Source organism: Podarcis filfolensis, assembly GCF_964270895.1.
Source record: "Podarcis filfolensis genome assembly, chromosome: 11".
NCBI classification, from domain to species: domain Eukaryota; kingdom Metazoa; phylum Chordata; class Lepidosauria; order Squamata; family Lacertidae; genus Podarcis; species Podarcis filfolensis.
Window position 1 is genome coordinate 7007319 of NC_139613.1, and position 22707 is coordinate 7030025.

At 41.8% G+C, this 22707-nt stretch overlaps 1 protein-coding gene across 2 annotated transcripts in view; it reads right to left on the bottom strand.

Moving 5' to 3' along the window:
• RIT2 (Ras like without CAAX 2) overlaps window positions 1–22707 on the bottom strand; it is a 261056-nt gene that overhangs the window by 90526 nt on the left and 147823 nt on the right. The gene's annotated exons all lie outside the window — the stretch shown is intronic.

Consider the following 22707-nt stretch of genomic DNA (forward strand, 5'->3'; position numbering starts at 1 on the left):
TCAGGTAGCACACATCCACAGCATTCAGCACTTCCTGCTATAAGTCATTGTATTTATCAGATGGAACAGACATCAAAAAAGGCCTTTTGTGTGCCATTGAATTTCTATCAAGCCGGCGAAATCTTTGTTCCTGAAAAGGAATCCGCTATCAAGAGTTTTTATACTACCCTTTGGAACTTCATTTTCCAGACCTGCTGATATGTCTTTGACAAGATGTGGCCCTATGCAACCCTTTTTGTCAGAACACACATACTTTTCCCCCTGCCTAGATGCTTCCTTTGTCCGAATTTTTCTTTTTTGTAAAAAACCCTAGTTTGCCAGGTGAGACTATGCTAATACTAAGCGAGCAAATTTGCTTTCCCCTTGAATAAGCAGTTGCTTTAGGGATATGAAATCTCTACCACTTTTATTTCTGTGTTATTTTATTGCTCAACAGAATGTGATGTGGCACAACTGGAAGACCCAATGGGGGCACATCTGCCAGGGCACGGACATCCTGAATTTTGTGTGTTTCAATCTGACATTGCAAAATTATTTAAGAGCAGGTTGAGGTGGTTATTACCCCTCTACTACTATCCATACCAGGTTGCTTAACCATTGCTATTGTGTCTTTTCTTTTAGGAGATCAAGATAATCAGGCGACAGCAAAACCAGTTTTTTTTATTAACTCTGCCATTTGTACTGATATAAACGTCTATAATGTATTTTGTATAGCTAAGCATTTAGCTCAGGCATAGACAAACTCAGCCCTCCAGATGTTTTGGGACTACAATTCCCATCATCCCTGACCTGTTAGCTAGGGATGATGGGAGTTGTAGTCCAAAACCATCTGGAGGGCTGAGTTTGCCTATGCCTGATTTAGCTCTGTCTTCAGTACATTGTATTTTATTTTATTGCTATGGCCAGTGGCTGATGCAAATTAAGATTCTTCTGATCTCTCTCTTTAAGAGCAGGGATGTGTGTGTGTGTGTGACATGACAGAAGCAACCAAGTACTGGGGGACTGGTTGGGAGGGGGGGTGAAATTCTTCTAAATATTGGGGGACTGCTGTTGGTGGCACAATGTTCCTCTTGGCTCCTCTTCTTCTGTTGTCTAGCACTAAACTATGCATGGCATTTTCCACTAGACTAGAGGCTGCTCCATTTGGACAAGTGGAATGATGCCCACCAACTTCAATCTGCCCCCAGGTGCCCACCTGCCTGCCTTTTTATTTACATCCAGTGTGGAGGATAGCACTGCCTTTCAGCTTCCTTCACCCCAGTCTCCATGTATCCCCTCTGCTCTGTGAGCAAAATAGGTCTTGCCCAGCTTAAGGAGGTCGCAGGCAGCACCAGCTCTGAGCTGAAGCACCATCTTGCATCAGGGTCTATAAGGAGCTGTCCAATGTCCTTATTTGTGCCCTGACTGGACCAGACCTGCCTGCACTTCAGTATATGTAAAGGTCTGGGGAAGTTCAGGCCCAAGGGCCAAATGTGACATTCAAGCCCCCTCCCCCCCCCAATCTGGTCCTCGGAAATCCACCACAAAGTGACAACCTCACTTTGTCTGCTTCAAACTCGATGCATCTCTGGATGAGTGAGTCCTTGAAGGAGCTGGGTATGTTTAGCCTGGAAAAGAGGAGATTGAGAAGAGATATGATAGCCATCTTCAAGTACCTTAAGGGCCGTCACATGGAAGAGAGAACAAGCTTGTTTATCCTGTTCTGGAGGCTAGGACATGGACCAATGGGTTCAAGTTACAAGAAAGGAGATTCCGACTAAACATCAGGAAAAACTTCCTGCTAGTAAGAGCTGTTCAACACTCCCTTGAAAGGTCGTGGTCTCTCCTTCATTGGAGGTTTTTAAGCAGAGGTTGGATGGTCATCTGCCATGGATGCTTTAGCTGAGATTCCTGCATTGCAAGGGGTTGGACTAGATGACTCTTGGAGTCCCTCCCAACTCTACAACTCTGTAGTTCTATAATCCTAATGTCAATAATGCCTCCTGCTTCTCCAGGTGGAAGAGAGGAGTGTGTGTGTAGAAATTAGCCTGTTGTGCAAAGGTAGAATTTCCATTTGCTGCTTCATACATTTTTGCTTCTGTCTGCATCCTCCATGGGCGTGTGGCCTCTGCATGCTTGCCTAGAAGGGAACAAGGTCCTCAAATTGAAAACAGTTCCCCACCCCTGGGGGTAATGAATTGACTCTACCTATTCCTTCCTGGCTTGGTCTGCCAGAAGCAACTCAACCGGGCAGTATGCAGGGGGGAAAGCTTTTCCCTCTGACATGTAGTTTTCTATATGTGGGGATATTCAGTTTCCTACACCTCATTTTAAATTGCAGAGTCCGGACACAGGTCTCTCCACACACACACACACACACAACATCTATATGTTCTTTGTGAGAGCCAGACCAAAGTCTGGCCCAAAACTCTGTACTTTTATCCCCAAATGTCCCTCTAGGCTGTTGTGGTTGTTTTCTTCACTTTAGATGATTTGTTGAAGGAAATAACTGACATGCCGGTTCTTTCATGTGCAATACAGGAGATTTGGGATTTGTAGTTTACAGCGTCAGTGGTTTCCAGTACTAGCAAGAAACATCTGCGGTCGCATATCAATGTGAACAACTCTGGTAACAACTGAAATCCAATAAAGCGTATGGCGTTATTATTTGTTAGCCTTTTATTATGGAAAACTCTTTCACTGTGCGCACTATAACCTGATTTATGCCATGCCATTTATCAAGAAAACATCTTGCTATTATACCTTGTTAACCAGCAAAAGAGACCCTTCTTTCAACATTATGAGAGGGTAAGGCGTGATAAATAATAAGCAGAGAAATAATTGTCAAGGCATTTACAAATTGATGCATTGTGAAAATATGACATCTTGATAGCTTCTGTTGGAAAACACGTACAAGGTAGTAATTTCTAGATTTGCACACATTTCCAGATTATTATAAAACAGGCAGGAAGAAGGGGGGGGAGAGAACCTTAATTTAGAATGCCTGTACAATGTGTACAAAGTATTGTTCTGAAACTTTCAAGCAAAGTCACAAATAGGGATGTGTGGCAGCTGTTTCCTTATTTCTACGGATTTTGATTAATTGATTGATTGATTGGTATCTGCATTGGATTTGAATTGTTCTTTATGTATGTGCTTTTGTTGTTTTAGAGAGTTTTTAGGAAACGCAAGCATAAATAAATGCACTTCTGAATAATGCAAATGCTGCTCATTTGGACACTGTCTCCGTTCGTAAACTCTGCTACCTTTTGCATCAGTTTGCACATCCAGCTTATGTTGTCATCGTCATTATCACCCCAAAATGTTGCAATGTGGAGTTTTCCTGTTCAGTGCCCCCTCCTCAGGTTACGCCATTCCTTTTTGACTTTCTGACCCTCCCGCCCCACTGGGAACGGTGTGCCAACATTTTGTGGCTGCTGGGAATGCCGTCCTCATTGGACTGGAATTTAGAGCATGGGTTTTCCTCAAGGCTTGCATTCCTAAAAGACTTTGGAATTTCTCAAACATGCTGATAATTCCCTCTTCTGTGTGGATTGCTTCACACGAATCAGCACTCAGAGGATTGAGGTTGCTCTTAGTAAATAAGATGATTGGAGTAAATCCAGTTAAAGTAAACTGGATAAAAGTGGAGAGAAGCATTTTGGTTCGTGGGCCACATAAGCAGAACTACAACATCTGTGCCAGAAACTGAACCTGCTAGATTAAAATGGCATCCCTAAACACATACAGACACACACACACAGAGAGAGAGAGAGAGAGAGAGAAGAGAGACGGGAAACTCTCCAATGGAAACCAAACAACAATATGTACTCCTTCAGTTCAGGAAACATCAGCATTTGGGCACTCAGATAGCAGATATGATATACTAATATTTGGCTTAATATGTAATATTAGGATCGCAGAAAGCTGTCGTAGGTCCATCGAGCTTTTCCAGCCCTGGTCAGGGATTGAACCTGGGTCTCTTTGAATGCTGAACTATGTTGTGGTTCTGATCATGGCAAACAAATGAACCACATTTTTGTTTTTTTTGGGGGGGGAGGGGCAATGTTTGCAACCTAAACTGGTTCTTCTGTGGGTTCTTTTTTTTAAAAAAAATGTTAATTTTTGTGAGGCCCTTAAAAATGAAGGTTGTGGGGAAAATATAAAGAACTGAATTTAAAAATGGGAAATCGAGAACTTGAGAGAAACTGAAAGTGACAGATTGATCTTTAATAGACATACAATTATTATTTTTAAAGAGTAAAACTATCCCAGAAAAAGCAGGACAGGATAGATGATGATGATGATGATGATGATGATGATGATGATAATAATTTAATAAAACATCAGACATTAAAAACTTCCCTAAACAGGGCTGCTTTCAGATGTCTTCTAAAAGTCAGGTAGTCATTTATTTCCTTGACATTTGGTGGGAGGGTGTTCCACAGGTTGGGGGCCACTACTGAGAAGGCCCTCTGCCTGGTTCCCTGTAACTTGGCTTTTTGCAGTGAGGGAACCGCCAGAAGGCCTTCGGCACTGGACCTCAGATTCAAAAATAGAGATAGGTCCTACAAAACAAGATATCTCCATTTTCACATGCCAGAGATAAGAGGTGAGTTTTCAGTATATGGCAGAAGCTATAAAATGACAATATTAGACACACCTTTGTGGACTGGGAGTTTCACGTTAAGGTCAACAAGAGAGACCGTCTTCTACCAGGCTGCTATTCCTTGCACTTTTGAGAGTAGTGGAACCACCAAGAGAGCACTCCTCTCTGTTGATCTTAACACCTGAGAGGATCCGTAAAGATGTAGATGGCCTTTTAGATAGGTGAGACACTACTAATTGTGTTGTTCTTTAAACACAAATGTGAGCACATTGAATTGGACCTGGAAACAAAATACGGATGGTTCCTCTTCCACATTTTCAAAGCTAGGAGTTGAATGCCATGAGCAAATTGGTCCAAGAATGCAATGTAGCAATCTAAAATGTCACACAGGAAGAGTGATTGATATGCTATATTCAATGCCTTGTGTGTCCTTGTGGAGGAAGCCTGAGCACCGGGCTGCAAAGTGTCAGTATTGATAATGAAATAGAAAATTAATAAAGAAAGAAATGTGAAATGGAGAGTAAATCAAACCCTGACATTTACAAATATCTAAAAACGGAAACTATCCTCTTGGTTTGTCGCTATTGTTATTTAGTACAAAATACTAAGCCGAGCCCTGAAAGTTTATTAAATAAGAATCTCCTCTATATTATTGCTTTCCTCTAAGATAATCCATTTTTATGTGTGCATCGCCAGAGTAATACTGCAATTTATCCCACTTAGGGCAATTTTGAAACTTGCTTTCCTTTTAGATATATCTTATCGGCTCGCCTACTAAATCTTTCTTTGTCTGTTTTACATAAGCATGGTGTCTGCAGGCCACATCCAAAGTCTCTCACCACCCTGCTGATTTGTTATATGCCAGGTTCTCCAATGCAGTGGTACCTCGGGTTACATATGCTTCAGGTTACGTACGCTTCAGGTTACAGACTCCGCTAACCCAGAAATAGTACCTCGGGTTAAGAACATTGCTTCAGGATGAGAACAGAAATCGCGTGGTGGCAGCGCGGCAGCAACGGGAGGCCCCATTAGCTAAAGTGGTGCTTCAGGTTCAGAACAGTTTCAGGTTAAGAACAGACCTCCAGAACTAATTAAGTACATAACCAGAGGTACCACTGTACTTCCTCCCAGAGCTCTCACTGTAGGGATATAAGAGAATTTCGATGAAAGCAGAAATTCAGCCCCAGGGGCTCCACATTTGCCTCTGTGCCCCCTTGCCATTGACATGCGGGTGCTATAAGGTTGCTCAACAAAGAATGTAGCCCTGAAAAAGCTTCCTCACTGGTGGAAGTCCCTTTGTCAGGTGAAGCAGAACCCATGGTGAGGAACTGCAAATGCAAGCTAGCAAGCAGGTACGCACTGGCCAGTCTGTTGGGAAATTCACAATACAAACTAGCTCTCCGCCCAAGCGAGATCAACAGGTATCATCATCACCATCAATTAAATTTCTATACTGCCCTTCATCAGAAGATCATAGGGTGGTTTACAATATATGTAGGAGAATCAACCATGCCTCTTGTGTTTTGCCTGGTGCTGGGTGGCCCCAGGCTACACTGAGATGGTCCCACAATCTACTGGAACACATGTAGATCAGGCCTGCTTATTGCTGCCTAGATAAGGCTAAGCTCATTATTCCTTCTATGTAATGATTATAAGGATGGCTTGGAAAAGGCAGCGGGTGCAATATGCAGCAGCCAAGCTGCTGATGGGAGCTAAGCAGTAGGAACTTTATGATGGTAAGAGCTGTTTGACAGTTGAATGAGCTTCCTCGGAAGGTGGTAGACTCTCCTTCATGGAAGGTTTTCAATCAGAGGATGGATAGCCATCTGTCACAGATGCTTTAGTTGAGATTCCTGCATGGCAGGGGTTGGACTAGATGACTCTCGGGTCCCCTTCCAACTCTACAGTCCTATGATTCTATGACTAGATAGCCCTGGTTCTGGCACTGTTGCACTGTCTGCCGACACATTTCAGTGCCCAAATGAAACTGCTGGGTTTAACTAACAAAATTTGATATTACCCAATGCTTAATGGAATGCCTCTCCTGGTGCAAACCTTATTGCACCCTAAGGTCATCATTTGGGGACTACCTCTGGATGACTCCTTGGAGAGAGGGTCAGACAATGGCAATGACACACACACAGAGGCCTTTTCGGTTGTGGCCCCATACCGATGGTACGCTTTCCCAAGCAAGGCCTGTTTGGCACTCATGCTAGTATGTTTTTGGTGCCAGGTTAAGACAATCTACTCTAAATATCAGTAACTTGGGTACATACAACTGGGGAGTGCTGTTACTGGCATGTCTTCCTTGTCAAATGAGCTTCTGGTTGGCCACTGTTGGGAACTGATTTCTGGACCAGATGGATTGATGCAGCAAGATATTCTTAGACCCACTATAACTCAGAGAGACAAGGAAATATGTCCTCTAAGAGATTGAAACTGGGTTAGCTGGAGCCCTGATTTTCATCTGAGCAGTTCTTTCTATCTATCTATCTATCTATCTATCTATCTATCTATCATCTATCGGGACTTCCGGTTAGCGCCGGCGCTTAATGGCGGATCTCACCCGGAGCTCCGGGAGAGATCTGCTTCGTGGGTTCGGGTCCTGTCAGCTACGGCGAAGCGGGGACCCTTAAAAATCACAGGCGCGTTGCCTGTGAACCGGAGACTCGGCGGGCACCTTTGCGCCCCCCCGACGTTGCGAAATAGCCTTTCTAAAGGCTGCGGAGCAGCGGAGGGGTTTTGGAGCGGTGCTGAGAGTCGTCTTCACCCAGCCTGCGAAGCGAAGCCGCGTCGCCATTAGCGGAGAGCGCTGATTTCTTCCAGTGAAATTGGATTAAAAGGACAACTATCCGTGAGTAGGATTGACAGCTAAAATATAATTGGACTTTAAAAATAAAGAAATTGGGCACCGAGACGGACAAGCACTAAAAAGGAAGTCTGCTTTCCGTTCTGTAGCAAGATCAAAGCGAAAGGCACTCTAGCTGTAACTGCTTGAGAGGAAACTTGCGGGAATTAAGAAATTCACCACCAAAGCAAAGAACTCCCTCCCCGAAGGCAGGAGGGGGGGGAAGAAGTTTTTAAAGTGTTTCCCTGCCAATTTAAAAGAATTAAAATAAGTATCACTGCTCTTTTTACCTGGGATCGGACTGCCGGAGAAAAGGAACCGGCTAAGGACTGTTGATATAAGAAGGCTAAAAAGTATCTTTAATTTGACTTTGGCTACTTCCAACCTGAAACATTGATATTGTTGCATTGTAAAGTTACTTATAGGACACTATTGATTGGGATCCCCCTGAAAGAGAAAAGAAGAATTGGAAGGGACTAGGAAAACTTTTGTTATTTTTTTTTCTGAAGAGTGTGGGACTATTTTAAGAAGTAAAGAACTGACTCTACGCCCTCTAGAGGACTTACAAATTGTTTCAGCAACAAGTGGAATTTAAAATCTGGGAACTTTGTTTGACAGCTTCAAAGTGTGGGAATGACCTTGACTAAAAGACTTTGTTATGGCAGATGGTAAAGAGAAAGGGGATTTACAAGAAACAACCTTGAGATCTGGCAGACAATACAAAACTGACCCTTCCATGCAAAGAAGGGCTTCTGTAACAGGAGCCTCTGGAACTACAATTGTTGCAAAGTCAAAAGTGAAAGCAGTGTCTACAGAAGAATCATTTGCTAAGGTACTGGAGAAGATAAGTGACTCTTTGGAGGAATTAAAAAAGCAAGGCGCAGAGACTAAATTACAAGTTGCTGAAACTAAAGTACAAGTTGCTGAAACAAATAAAAAAATTGAAGAAATCTCTGGGAAAATTGACTTAAATACAAAAAGTATAACTGACCTCGGGAACAAAGTGAACTCAAATGCAGAATCAATTGGGAAACTATTGGAAGATTCATCTACAACACGAAAGATAGCTGAGGAAGCTAAGGAAATCGCAACTGCTGCGGAGGAAAAATTTCCACCAGTGTATAAGAAACTGGATGAGTATGAGTTGGCACTCTCTATGCAGGATATGCAACGCAAGGAGAGGAATTTAAGGATCAGACTTGTGCCGGAAAAGGAAGGAGACAACTTGGTGGACTATTTGACAAAAGAATTTTCTGATTTCTGGAAGCAGGAGTTGGAGAAAGAAGATTTTAAGATAGAAGGTGCATTTAGATTGGGAATAAGACAGAAGAAGAATCGACCCAGAGATTGTCTTATTACTCTAAGATCAAAGGAGGAGCGAGATAAAATACTGAACCTGCATTACCAAACAACCCTTCGAATTGAAGATTCTTACATTGAGATCTTTAAAGACATCCCTAAGAGTATCTTGGACGCAAGAGGACACTATAAGGACTTGGTGATACTGCTGAAAAGGAACTACATACCATTCAGGTGGGAATTTCCCCAAGGCTTGTCTTTTAAATACAAGGGAAAGAAGAGAAGAATAAAGACTGTGAGTGATAAAGACAAGTTCCTGGGAGAACACGAAGAAGACCTACAGAAAGAGACATTTCCAGGACAAGGGCATCCGTCATTGGATACGAACACGGTACCACCGACAGACGAGGAACAAAAACAGGGAGCTGTAGGAGGAAGGAGTAAATAATCCCATCATGGCTTTGCAACTTCTAACTTGGAATTGTAACGGTTTGAACATTCCCAGAAAGAGAAAAAATTTATTTCATGCTCTAAAGAAAGACCAATTGGACTTGATTTGTTTACAAGAGACTCATGTGACAAGAGCACATAGAAAATTACTAATAAATAAAAGATTGGGACAGGAATTTATATCCTCAGACAGAGTAAAAAAGAGAGGAGTGGTGATCTATGCAAAAGAAAAGTTGCAACCGAAACAAATTTTTAAAGATGATCAAGGAAGATATTTGGCAATTGAAATCCAATCTCAAGGAGAGAAGTATTTGATAGTGGGAATTTATGCACCAAATGAAGGGAAAGCCGAATTCTTTAAGAAGTTGCATGAAATCTTGATGGACCATATGGATTACAACTTAATTTTGATGGGAGATATGAATGGAGTAGTTTCAACAAATATGGACAAAGCACAAAGACAGGTAATAACAAAAGATGGAAGACTACCAAAGACTTTTTTTGAAATGACTGACAATATGGACTTGATTGATATTTGGAGAACAAAACACCCACTAGAAAGAGAGGGAACCTTCTTTTCTGAAGCCAAAAAGACATGGACAAGGATTGACCAAATTTGGGTGACTAGCAGTATGGCGCCGAACATAAAAAAAGTAGAAATCTGCCCAAAAACTTTCTCCGACCACAATGCTGTAAAGATGGTGATGAGGCAAACAACAACTGGTTCCTTCAGATGGAGAATGAATGACACCTTATTCAGAGATGAGGAGATCTGCAAGAAGGCCCAAAAAACTTTGAAGGATTATTTTGAAATTAACTTAAGTTCTAAAGTAGAAAAAAGAATAGTATGGGACGCAAGCAAAGCCGTGATGAGAGGGTTCTTGATTCAGCAAAATACTTTAAAGAAAAGAAAGCAAAATGAGAAGAAGGAGAGAATTTTGGAAAAGATAAAAGAAGGGGAAAAACAATTAAGATCGAAGCCAAAGTCTCAAGAGATTTTAAGAGAAATTAAATTTTATCAAATACAATATATGGAACTGATGAATCAGGAATTAGAGTGGAAAATAAAACAAATGAGACAAAAGACCTTTGAATCTGCTGACAAATGTGGTAAGTTATTGGCTTGGCAAATAAAGAAGAGACAAAAACTCAACACGGTGACAAATATAGAGGTGGAAGGAAAGAATATAAGCAACCCAGTGGAAATTAGGAACTGTTTTCAGAACTACTTTAGACAACTCTACACACAAGGGCCGCAGAATGAAATGGATATACAACAATTCCTCGAGAAAAATGGGCTGAAAAAGGTTTCGCAGGAAAGTAAAACAATTTTGAATCAGGAGATATCAGCACAAGAAATAGAAGATGCCATTCAAGGCATGACGCTGGGCAAATCCCCGGGGCCGGATGGACTGACTTCTAAATATTATAAAGTTTTGAAGGAAGGACTGATACAGCCTTTGAAGGAAGTCTGTAATGAGATTATGGAGGGGAAAAGGGCACCTGATACGTGGAGTGAGGCCTATATCACACTTATACCAAAGACAGAGACTGAAAAGACTCAACTTAAAAACTACCGACCCATCTCATTATTGAATGTGGATTATAAAATCTTTGCTGATATTTTAGCAAAGAGACTGAAAAGAGTTTTGATGGAGGAGATTCATGGGGACCAAGCGGGCTTTCTCCCAAAAAGGCATTTGTCGAACAATGTAAGGAATATAATTGACATTTTGGAAAAGCTGGAAGTGAATATAAACACTAAGGCGGTTTTGATATTTGTGGATGCCGAGAAAGCCTTTGACAACATTTCTTGGAGTTTTATGTTGAAGAACCTCCGGGGGATGGGGGTAGGCCAAGGGTTTGAGAATGGTATAGGTGCAATATACTCTGAACAGAAAGCGAAACTTATTGTAAATAATGTGGTTACAGAAGAGTTCAAGATTCAAAAAGGGACACGTCAGGGGTGCCCTATCTCCCCACTACTCTTTATATCGGTCCTGGAGGTTTTGCTTAATATGATTAGGAGGGACCAGTTGGTTAAAGGGATTCAGGTCGGAGCTAAACAATATAAACTGAGAGCATTTGCAGATGATTTAGTACTTACATTGCAAGAGCCAGAAGCTAGCACGAAAAGAGTTTTGGAAATAATTCAAGAGTTTGGTCAAATGGCAGGATTTAAATTGAATAAGTCTAAGACAAAGGTTTTGGAGAAAAATTTGACACAGATAGAAAAAGAAAGGTTTCAGAACGAGACAGGGTTGACTGTGGTTAAAAAAGTGAAATATTTGGGTATAAATATGACAGCTAAAAATGTGAATTTGTTTAAAGATAATTATGAAAAAACTTGGAGAGAAGTGAAAAAAGATTTGGAGATTTGGTCTAACTTAAAGCTTTCCTTGTTAGGCCGTATTGCAGTTATAAAAATGAATGTATTGCCAAGAATGTTGTTTTTGTTCCAAGCATTGCAAATAATTGATAAAATGGACTGTTTCAAGAAGTGGCAAAAAGACATATCTAAATTTGTCTGGCAGGGCAAAAAGCCCAGAATTAAATTTAAGATATTAACGGATTCAAAGGAAAGAGGGGGGTTTGCCCTGCCAGACTTTAAATTGTACTATGAAGCGGCAGCGTTCTGCTGGCTGAAAGAATGGCTGCTTCTTGAAAACACAGACATTTTGGATTTGGAAGGTTTTAACAATACTTTTGGGTGGCATGCATATTTGTGGTATGACAAGGTTAAAGCACATAAAAGTTTTAAAAATCATATTGTCAGAAAAGCACTATTAAATGTCTGGGTTAGATATAAAGATTTGCTGGAAAATAAAACTCCAAGGTGGCTGTCGCCAATGGAAGCTAAGGCAGTTAAAAAGTTAAATATGGAGTCCAAGTGGCCAAGATACTGGGAAATTTTGGAAAAGGAAGGGGACAAACTGAGATTGCAGAGCTTTGAGAAATTAAAAGGGAAGGTGAGAGATTGGCTGCACTATCATCAAATAAATGAAGCGTTTAAACTGGACAGTAAAATTGGCTTCCAGGTGGAAAAATCAAAATTGGAGACAGAACTGTTAGAACCCAGTACTAAGAATTTGTCAAAAATGTACAATTTGCTGCTGAAATGGAATACACAAGATGAAACGGTTAAATCAGCTATGATTAAGTGGGCTCAGGACATTGGTTATAATATTTTGTTTGCTGATTGGGAAAAGTTGTGGACCACCGGGATGAAATTTACGGCATGTAATGCCTTAAGAGAAAATATTATGAAAATGATATATAGGTGGTACATAACCCCAGTCAAGCTTGCAAAGATTTACCATTTGCCTGACAATAAATGTTGGAAATGTAAAGAAATTGAAGGTACATTTTTTCATCTCTGGTGGACTTGCCCGAAGATTAAGGCATTCTGGGAAATGATCTATAATGAACTTAAAAAGGTATTTAAATATACTTTCCCCAAGAAACCAGAGGCCTTTCTCTTGGGTATTGTCGGCCAAGGGGTGTTAAAGACGGATATAACTTTTTTTATGTATGCTACAACAGCAGCTAGAATACTCATCGCGAAGTACTGGAAGACGCAAGAGCTACCCACACTGGAAGAATGGCAGATGAAGGTGATAGACTACATGGGCTTGGCAGAAATGACGAGCAGAATCCGAAACCAGGGAAGAGAAGCAGTGCAAGAAGAATGGAAAAAATTCAAGGACTATTTAAAGAAATACTACAAAATTAATGAAAGTTAGAATGATGTTGGACTGGAAAGCAAATGGTTACTATTAGCAATGGTTAAGACAAGGAGAATAAGGAAGATTAGTTTAAATTTAAATTAAAATAAGGGAAGATTTGCTGAGTAATTGATAAGAAATCGGAATACAGAAATGGGAGGCATGAGGAAGTCGGGGAAGAAAGGTATAAGAAATTAGGATATGAAATGGTACATGTTTTTTTTTGTTTTTTTTTTTGTCTTTGTATGTTTATGTATGTTATGTCTATTTGGAAAAAAATAAAAATATTATAAAAAAAAAATATCTATCATCTATCTATCTGAAGGTCAATTAAAATTAATAAATGCAAATGTAATCAATTAACAGCTCAAGACAAATAGTCAACAAACTGCAGCAGCATAGAATAATGATGATGATGATGATGATGATGATGATGATAATAATAATAATAATAATAATAATAATAATAATAATAATAATAATAATTTATTATTTATACCCCGCCCATCTGGCTGGGTCCCCCCAGCCACTCTGGGCAGCTTCCAACAAAACACTAAAATGCAATAACCTATTAAACATTAAAAGCTTCCCTAAACAGGGCTGCCTTTAGATGTCTTCTAAAAGTTTGGTAGTTATTTTAGTAGAAGCAGCACAAATTCATACGAAGCAAAACCAAGTCATACAAAGCAGCCTGTGATCAATAAATCAGCAGTAAAACCCAACAAGGGGGGAAATAAACAAGGATCAAGTTATAAGGCCTGGTAGATCAAGAAGATCTTCACTTGGTACAGGGAATATCCTAATGGAAGTACCTGGTACAGGGAATATCCTAATGGAAGTACCAGGTGATCATTTCTGCAGTTGAGCATTCCATCGCCAAGGTGCTGTTCTCTCTAGTAAGTGGTTCACATTATTAGACAGGGGGACCTGGAGAAGGGGCTCTGGGGAATGTCTTAGAGGTCCTAGAGTTCCTTGGAGGAAAGGTGAGATAGAAATGTTCAAATAAAATAAAATAAAACAAAGCATTTTGCTGTCTTATTTTGTTCCCAGTACATTTTCATATGTGTGTAACCCATTGCAGTGGTCCATTGTGGACCAAGTGTCTCATGTAATGGTCAATCCTTGGAACCATTTTCTTTCTGGGGCTTGGCAGCCATGCTCCAGTCAAGTCCTGGGGCATACCAAAATGAATCTGCATGTCATCCATGAAGCAGGAGGCTGTCAGCAGGGCCCTCACCCCAAAGCACCAAATTGTTGAGCCCAGTTGAAAACTCATCTCCCAAGTCGGCACCTCAAGACAACGGATGTCTGGGCATTCTGTCATATCTCATTATTAGCTCTTTCCCCCTTTATAGCAACTGTTCATCAATGCCTGCAAGATACATTTGACAAATCATCTCTCTCTCTCTCTTTTCTAAAACAAAATTGAATTGTCCTGAATGAAATTTTAAAATAAACGTCTTCATTTGTGACCCAGCGATGCAGATCATCACATAGTTTATGGCTCCACTAATGGCCGTTACCTCGGGCAGCGGAAAGCCTGAAGACATGGAGCACAGCCTATATTAATTGTCCTATAAACCATCCTTTGTTTTGTCTGACTGCTGGAAATTAAGCGTCGTTGCCACAGCAACCTTTGAATTACCACCCTGCCATCCTGGCTTCAGCAGTGCTAAATTCTGTGCTCTGCTTAATGGGTCATCTGCACAGAGCTCAAAAGTCACCATGGGCTATGTTCAGAGCACCCATGCACACACCAAGGGATTGCATACACAGCATCTCTATGTTTCTGGTTTTTTAAAAATGTATTGATTGAATAGCACAATCAGTTAAATGACTCCAGTCGAGCCATTACTGCAGTTGACCATCTCCTCTTTCTCCAGGCTAACTCTTTCGCAGCACTTCCAACTTTTTACTTTTAAGAATGGGTTCATATCCTGCATAAAGAACAGATAGACTACTACACAGAGGAAGGACATTCCCCATCAAGTCCTCCACAGGCTCTCTCCTCCACCTGGAGCCCCGAGTCAAATTCAGATCATTTTTGTTTAGTTGTTTAGTCGTGTCTGACTCTTTGTGACCCCATAGACCAGAGCACGCCAGGCACTTCTGTCTTCCACTGCCTCCCGCAGTTTGGTCAAACTCATGCTGGTAGCTTTGAGAACGCTGTCTAACCATCTCGTCCTCTGTCGTCCCCTTCTCTTTGTGCCCTCCATCTTTCCCAACATCAGGGTCTTTTCCAGGGAGTCTTCTCTTCTCATGAGGTGGCCAAAGTATTGGAGCCTCAGCTTCAGGATCTGTCCTTCCAGTGAGCACTCAGGGCTGATTTCCTTCAGAATGGAGAGGTTCGATTTTCTTGCAGTCCATGGGCCTCTCAAGAGTCTCCTCCAGCACCATAATTCAAAAGTATCAATTCTTTGGCGATCAGCCTTCTTTATAGTCCAGCTTTCACTTCCATACACCACTACATACATAGACACAAACAAAATGTGAGTCTGAACTGCTATTTGGAGAATGGTGTAGCAGTGACTTTCCTTTTGACACTACAGTGGGGATGGCCCACATGACTTTCCTCCAGATGTCATGAATATCTGGAGGAAAGCATCTTTGACCATGGACCATTCTATGGGATAAATGCAAAACAGGTAATTGATTATAACTTGCAGTGGAGTTTGGTCAATTAGGGCTACATGGGACTTTGCCCCACCAAATTTAATCTGCCCTTAGTTCTAAACTACCTTCTTAGTTCCAACCAATGCAATGGGTGGCTTAGGCTGTTAGTGTCCTCTTTCTGTGCTTCAATGTTGCCCTTCAGAACTCAGCTGGGAGGAGAATTGGGGCCCATACTAGAATTAGCTTGCTCTTCCTGTCACTGTTTCTTTTGAGCTCCTTGCCTTCCTCTCCAGCAGTCCTAATGGGCACTGGGCACCATGGATAACTTGAAATTAATGAAAGATAAACTTGAGCTCCAAATGACTGGGCTAGTGATATGAAACCGAAATCGAAACACACAAGTTTCTTCTTCCTCCTAGTTCATAATTCTACTGCCTCGCCAGAGGTTTTCAGAGGTGAAAATAAATAAAATAAAAATCATTTCATAGGAAATTATTTATTGTGGCTTTTGCAATATTAGTTGATCCCTTTGATCAATGTCATGCATTATCTCTGGGAGGCATACTCATTAGTGTCTTTGGAATTGGCTGTTTATATCAGCTACCTAAATCACTGGAAAGGCTCATTTTGTTAGCTTATTAAAATACCCAGTTCACTTAAACATGGTCTGATTTAGTCTGTCCACGTATAAATAATTACACGGCCAAAACCAGTGAATCAAACTGGAGATTTGACTAGATCTGGGCAGGGTTTGGAACATGGGGAAGTGCATGGCCAGTTTGCAATTCAGTGCCTAGATGGCAGCTGCAAACTTCCTATACAGAAGTCATGTAGACTAGAACAACTGATGGTCCTCTTCCACACAGCCTAACACAGTAAGGGAGATCCAGATAAGGTAGCAAAGGGATGGGGAATTTGAGACCACCATCCCCTTGGTGGTGTTGGACTATAGTTCCCAACATCCATGACCATTGGCCATGCTGGCCGAGACTGATTATAGAATTGTTGGAAGGGACCCAAAGGGTCATCTAGTCCAGCCCTCTGATGCTGGAAGACCACAGGTCTCCCATGCCTCTTATTACATCACTAACGTGGACATGTCATTGTCTTCACAGAGGACCCAGAAGCTGAAGCTTGTTCCTCAGACCTTTCCATCCCCATTCTTTTGGTCTTCTGTTAGGCTGTATAGTCAACAGAACATGCATGGAGTTTCTTATCCCATTAGCTCACCTAGCCCTGATCTGTCTGCTATGGCTGGCAGCGACTCTCCAAAGTATTAGCCCTACAATCCGAGATCCTTTGTAAATGGAAATGCCAAAGGCTGCACTTGGACATTCCCAACTGTAAGGTCGGACTGAAAGGCAGTTGCCTTTCCAATCTATCCATCATAGGAAGCTCCCTTATACTTGGGATGTGCTGGAGTCAATCTCTCTTCTCTCTGGGATTTGTAGCTCTGTGAAAGGAATGCGAGTCCCCTAACAACTCCTAGCAAGCTTAGCAAACTAGATTTCCCATGATTCTTTGGGGAACTGTTGACATTTCTATTATACAGTCAAACCTTGGTTCCCAAATGTCTCCATTATCGTACGTTTTGACTCCTGAACACAGAAGAACCTGGAAGTAAGTGCTTCAGTTTTCAAACATTTTTCGGAACCTGAACGCCTAAAGTGGCTTCTGCTTGAGTACAAGAAGCTCTTTCAGTCAATTGGAAGCCGCACCTCGGTTGTCGAACATTTCGGAAGTTGAACAGTCTTCCAGAACGGATTACGCTTGACAACTGAGGTTTTACTGTACTACTTTAAATGTCTTATGCAGATGGGACCATTGTTGGACAGATGATATTAAAAAAACACACTGTATTGTTATGCTACAAATAATATGAGATTCATCAGCAGACCCTGAACTACCTTCTTCCAACCTCCAATCTTGACCAGTATTGTCTACTCAGGCCAGCAGCAGGTCTTCAGAGACCTACACAGAGGTCATTCTCCATCTACCTGATCATTCAACCTACTATCTGATTTTTTAACTGGGAAGCTTGAGGAGAGGAGGGGGTTAAATGTGAGATTTTCTCCATGAAAAGCTTGTGATCTATCACAGATTCACATCTCTTCCAATCCACCTTCTTAAGGAAGATAGCTACCGTAGATGTTTCTCAACTCTAGGTCTTCTACATCCAGAAAGTCTTGAGGCAAACTATGTTCCTGATATAATAACTTCGTGATGTCCTGGTGTCCAGGCCATGGAATGACTTAGAGGTCCTTCTTATAAATATGCCATGATGGGCCAGGAACATAACATCTTTCTTTGGTGAAATACATTGACAATGTGAAGAAATCCTCCCCCTTCCCTGCTAAATATTTCATGAATGTCACCAGGACAAGAGCAAAACGATATTTCTGAGGACGTTAAAATTAATACAGCAAAGTTGCCAATTTAATTTTTACTGGTGTGGGCAGTCTATTTAAGAAAAAAAGAAAGAACATACTATGAATAGGGAGGGGTTGAAAAGAGAGATAATTGCTCACAAATCACCATGGACTAAAATGAAAAATATATAGCTACTAGTAAATTTAGCTGGCATTCCGCAAGCATGGATGAAGCATTGCTGGCTGCTACTGGAAAACCTCCCTGCCCAAGGTGGGCATCTGTAGAGGTAACAAGACTGCAGCAGTACAATACTGTGCTCTACATGGGGCTACCTTTGAAGGTGACTCGGAAACTGCAATTAATCCAGAATGCGGCAGCTAGACTGGTGACTGGAAGTGGCCGTTGAGACCATATAACACCAGTCCTGAGAGATCTGCATCGGCTCCCAGTACATTTCCAAGCATGATTCAAAGTGTTGGTGCTGACCTTTAAAGCCCTAAAGGGCCTTGGTCCTGTATATCTGAAGGAGCGTCTCCACCCCCATTGTTCAGCTCTGAGGGCCTTCTGGCAGTTCCCTCTCTGTGAGAAGTGAGATTACAGGGAACCAGGCAGAGGGCTTTCTCAGTAGTGGCGCCCACCCTGTGGAGCACCCTCCCAGCAGATGTCAAGGAAATAAATGACTACCTGACTTTTAGAAGACATCTGAAAGCAGCCCTGTTTAGGGAAGTTTTTAATGTCTGATGTTTTATTCTGTTTAATATTCTGTTGGGAGCTGCCCTGAGTGGCTGGGCAGCTCCCAGCAGGGGAAACCCAACCAGATGGGTGGCATATAAATTTATATTATTATTATTATTATTATTATTATTATTATTATTATGCCAGTAAAAATATTATGCCAGTTCTATTTTAAATGCCCATTTTTTTTAATTCTTATTATTATCTCACATAAGTTTTTCAATAGGTTTAATTCTGCAACATCAATCAAATCAGTTAAAACAACCGAGATCCCAGGAAAACCTTCTACTGCATTGCATGTACCTTGTAGATGCAAAACAAAAATAGCTAATTAGCTTTATGGTGATATACAAAATATTTGCAAAGCATTATTTGGTGGAAGTAGGCCCACTTCTGCCTATAAACAGCCTTTTCCAAGCAATTATTTGACCACTTTGAGCCGTTGCCACATAAAAATCCAGAGCCTGAGACGAAGGAGAGGCCAAAATGGAAGCCGCAGACTGAATCTCAGCCAAAATGAGAGGAAGCCATCTGGTCCCAGGGCCCAGAGGAGCCAGGAAACTAAAGATTTGGCTTTACGAGGGGAATTATATTTTATCTGCTTTCACGGAGGGTGACGTGCGAAACAGTTGCACCAGAGTAATGCTGTCTCCTGCCTGGTCTTAGCTTGCAACAAAGAAAAAGCAAAGATGAAACAAAGCAACTCCAGCAAATTTAGTTCAAGAATATAACAGGCAAAACTGTCAACATGCCACCTATAACTCATCTAAACAAAACTGAAGAAAACAAGACAAAAAGAACAACCCATGGCTTAATTCCTGCACTGCAGGAGTTTGGACTAGGTGACCCTCTGGGTCACTTGCTACACGACAATTCAACAAACTTGTGATAATACAGGAAATTCATCACCCCTCCTAAAATCAGTGCACATCTGCATTGAATCTGCATGTGCTTCTTATAGCTACAGGTGCAAATTTATAAATAATTTTGTGATTTAATAAAGACGGCACATCTCACCACAGCGTCAGAGGGGGAGTCCATGTTCAGGTGACCTGTGTGCATCCTGAGCCTGCTTTGCAAATACAGTGGTACCTCAGGTTACAAACACTTCAGGTTTCAAACTCCACTAACTTGGAAGTAGTTACCTTGGGTTGCGAACTTTGCCCTAGGATGAGAACGGAAATCGTGCGCTGGCAAAAGCGTACCTCAGGTTAAGAATAGTTTGGGGTTAAGAATGGACCTCCAGATCTAATTAAGTTCGTAACCCGAGGCACCACTGTACCATGGTTGGCACTGGGGACTGGTTCCCCGTAACTTCACTCAATGAAAGAAGCACCAGAAGGGCCTCAGAGCTGGACCTCAGTGTCCGAGCTGAATGATAGAGGTGGAAGAAGAGAAGAAGAAGAGTTTGGATTTGATATCCCGCTTTATCACTACCCAAAGGAGTCTCAAAGCGGCTAACATTCTCCTTTCCCTTCCTCCCCCACAACAAACACTCTGTGAGGTGAGTGAGGCTCAGAGACTTCAGAGAAGTGTGACTAGCCCAAGGTCACCAAGCAGCTGCATGTGGAGGAGCAGAGACGCGAACCTGGTTCAACAGATTACGAGACTACCGCTCTTAACCACTACATCACACTGGCACCTCTTAACAGTTTCACATCCTCTTGAATTCTGTCTTCATAGCTCCTTTCAACTTTCCCTTATGGTACTTGTTGACTCTTGGTCTCATGTCAGTATTTAGCTTTTAATAATGATGATGGAACACACTTTCACAGGAGCCAGTGATGGCCACCAACCTGCATGACTTTAAAAGAGTGGGGCTGAGAGACTTCAAAGAAGTGTGACTGGCCCAAGGTCACTCAGCAGTTGCATGTGGAGGAGCGGAGACGTGAACCCAGTTCCCCAGATTATGAGTCTATCGCTTTTAACCACTACACTACACTGGCTCTGAAGATGATTCTTCAGGTATACAGGGCCATCAAGGGCTGTTGGAATGTAGACGAGGATCCTTGCCTACTGAAATGGCACGCCCGCTTTCTACTCCTGTCAATAAAGATTTTCCCAACTCTGTGTCCCCTCTTGTTATTTCATCCCTGTCATGGGGCCAATTAAGCTCTCCTCAGAGGAGTTTCATTTCTCCAAGGTCCATGTACAGACCCTCCAAGTATCCTTATTTTCCAGGGACAGTCCCAGATTTACAGAAGCCACCCCAGTTTCTGATTTGATCCCATAATGTCCAGTTTTTCCTTAGGGCGTCCCTGTTTTCATAAGAGAAATCTTGAAGGATATGGACCTACGTGACCCTCAAGCCAAGGAGATATCTATACAACCTTTAGAAGACATCTGAAGGCAGCCCTGTTTAGGGAAGGTGTTTTTTAAATGCTTAATGCTTTACAGTGGTACCTCTGGTTATATAGTTAATTCATTCCAGAGGTCCGTTCTTAACCTGAAACTTTTCTTAACCTGAAGCACCACTTTAGCTAATGGGGCCTCCCGCTGCTGCTGTGCTGCCAGAGCACGATTTCTGTTCTCATCCTGAAGCAAAGTTCTTAACCCAAGGTACTATTTCTGGGTTAGCGGAGTCTGTAACCTGCAGGGTATGTAACCTGAAGCGTATGTAACCCGAGGTACCACTGTATTGTGTTTTTATATATGTTGGAAACTGCCCAGAGTGCCAGTCAGATGGGTGGGGTATTTTATTATTATTATTATTATTATTATTATTATTATTATTATTATTATTATTTAGGGTGTCCCTATTTTGTTTGGAGAAATGTTGGAGGGTATGCATGCAAGATGGTGAAATAATTATCCAATGTGGCTTTTGTTTGCAAGTGGAATGGTCTATACACTGCAGATTGAAGTGTGTCTTATTGGACATGGGAAAGCAGATAGGCTAGAATGCACTGGGGAGGGGGAGGGGGATATTGGAACAACTGGTATGAACAGCAAAACGAGAGCCAAAAATAGCTCTCACACATTATTCTGTGAAAATGAGTGGGCGAAGCTGATTAGCACAGACACTTGTTAGCTGTGGGGGGGGGGGGGGGAATCTGTTCGTGTTAGGAAATCGACCAAGGGGGGTAAAAAATGCTTTTGCCTGAGGAATTTGATTATGTGACTCGATTCTTTGCACCTGGTAAGAAGGCCTGAAATAATGAGGGGCGGTTGTGACTGGGGGGAAATAACAACTGGCTGGTTTTTTGTTTCTGGAGTGGAGAAAGCCTAGGAAAACTATATAGAATGCCTCAAGGAATTCATGGTGTGAAATCACCAGAAGGAAAAGGAATGTAGGAAGCTGCCCTAAGCGAGGGGGGAAAGTATTTGATCCCCTGCTAAATTTGCCCGTTTGCCCTCTGAGGAAGAAATGACCAGTCCATAATTTTAATGGTAGGTTTATTGTAGCTCTGAGAGACAGAATAACAACAGGAAAAACCCCCAGAAACCCAGAAGACAAAAGTCAGAGATTGACGTGCATTATAAGGAGTGAAATAGCCGTGGCCTTCCAGGGTTTCAGACAGGGAGAGAACTTAAGATTTTCTGCCACTGAGCTACCACCTGGCCCTGGCAGCTGCTGGGGTGTCTCTCTGACACAAATGTCACTTATTTTATTTTATTTTTCAAATTTATATCCCATCACCACCCTATCACTAGGGAACTCATGGAGACAGTTCCATTTTAGTCACACTGCAAACCAGTGAGTAGGTTACTCTGAGTGTGTTTGTGTGTTTGATTCTGTGATTGGCGCCGGGTCACTCTGTGAGCCGTATGGATGAGTGGGGATTTAAACTCTGCTTTTTAGCTGTGATTATTTGTAGAGATGGGGGTGTGTGAAGTGGTTTGGTTCACATAGCATTGCTGTTATGTACCGAGTTGAATAGGATCCAAAAGGCAGCAGTCTGATTGGCCCTAGAACAATAGGATTCAGAATGCAGCAGTCTGATTGGTCCTAGAACAATAGGATCCAGAATGCAGCAATCTGATTGGTCCGCAGGAGCCACCCAATCCAACTCCAGGTGGAAGTGAATCCGCAACCTGATTGGCCTATAGGAGAATCCCAGAATTAGCCAATCACGTGG